We start from the raw sequence: 1,948 nt of genomic DNA on the forward strand, positions 1-1,948 counted from the left end.
CCCAAACCACCTCACTGTTTAGCCCCAACAACCACACTGTTTAGCCCCAACCACCCCACTGTTTAGCCCCAACTACCACACTGTTTATCCCCAACTACCCCACTATTTAGCCCCAACTACCCATTATTTATCCCCAACTACCACACTGTTTAGCCCTAACTACCCCCCTATTTATCCCCAACTACCACACTGTTTAGCCCCAACCACCCCACTGTTTAGCCCCAACTACCACACTGTTTATCCCCAACTACCCCACTATTAGCCCCAACTACCCCATTATTTATCCCCAACTACCACACTGTTTAGCCCTAACGAACTACCCCCCTATTTATCCCCAACTACCACACTGTTTAGCCCAAACTACCCCAAATGCCACACTGTTTATCCCCAACAACCACACTGTTTATCCCCAACTAGCACGCTGTTTAGCCTCAACAACCACGCTGTTTAGCACCAACTACCACACTGTTTAGCCCCAACTACCACGCTGTTTAGCCCCAACTACCACACTGTTAAGCCCCAACTACCACACTGTATAGCCCCAACAATCACATTGTTTAGCCCCAGCAACTATACAGCCAACTCCTAGCCCTGCAACCCTAGCCTACAGCCAAGCCCGTAACCTTTTAATTACCACCCAGACAATTCCTTGCCGATCTGCCACACCTGCCAACATGTAAAGGGGCCTTATGTACAGTTGATGTCGGAAGTTTACATACACCTTAGCCAAATACATTTAAACTCAGTTTTTCACAATTTCTGAAATGTAATCCTAGTAAAAATTCCCTGTCGTAGGTCAGTTAGGATCACCACTTCATTTTAAGAATGTGAAATGTCAGAATAATAGTAGAGAGTGATTTATTTCAGCTTTTATTTCTTTCATCACATTCCCAGCGGGTCAGAAGTTTACATACTCAATTAGCATTTGGTAGCATTGCCTTTAAATGGTTTAACTTGGGTCAAACGTTTCAGGTAGCCTTCCACAAGCTTCCCACAATAAGTTGGGTGAATTTTGGCACATTCCTCCTGACAGAGCTGGTGTAACTGAATCAGGTTTGTAGGCCTCCTTGCTCGCACACGCTTTTTCAGTTCTGCCCACAAATCTTCTAGAGGATTGAGGTCAAGGCTTTGTGAAGGCCACTCCAATACCTTGAGTTTGATGTCCTTAATCCATTTTGACACAACTTTTGAAGTATGCTTGGGGTCATTGTCCATTTGGAAGATCCATTTGCGACCAAGCTTTAACTTCCTGACTGATGTCTTGAGATTTTGCTTCAATATATCCACATAATTTTCCTTTCTCATGGTGCCATCTATTTTGTGAAGTGCACCAGTCCCTCCTGCAGCAAAGCACCCCCACAACATGATGCTGCCACCCCTGTGCTTCACGGTTGAGATGGTGTTCTTCAGCTTGCAAGCCTCCCCCTTTTTCCTCCAAACATAACGATGGCCATTATTGCCAAACAGTTCCATTTTTATGCACATTTCTTTTATTTTGCTTTTTCCTGAAGCTGAATGTGTAATTACACCTACATGTAGCAAGTTTGGACTACTGTGAACGTACACATAAAATAAACTCAGGCAAAAAAGAAATGGTCCTCTCACTGTCAGCTGCATTTAATTTTCAGCAAACTTAATTAACCATGTGTAATATATTTGGTATGAACTAACAAGATTCAAACAACTGAGACATAAACTGAGCAGTTCAGAGACATTGAGACTTAACAGAAATGGAATAAAATGTGGAATAAAGGGGGGGTCAAAATCAAAAGACAGTCAGTTCTGGTGTGTGCCCACCAGCTGCATTAAGTACTGCAGTGCATCTCCCTCCTCATGGACTGCACCAGATTTGCCAGTTTCTTGCTGTGAGATGTTACCCACTCTTTCACCAAGGCACCTGCAAGTTCCTCTGACATTTCTGGGGGGAATGGCCTAGCCCTCACCCTCC

This window comes from Salvelinus sp. IW2-2015, linkage group LG30 (assembly GCF_002910315.2).
Source record: "Salvelinus sp. IW2-2015 linkage group LG30, ASM291031v2, whole genome shotgun sequence".
NCBI classification, from domain to species: Eukaryota; Metazoa; Chordata; class Actinopteri; order Salmoniformes; family Salmonidae; genus Salvelinus; species Salvelinus sp. IW2-2015.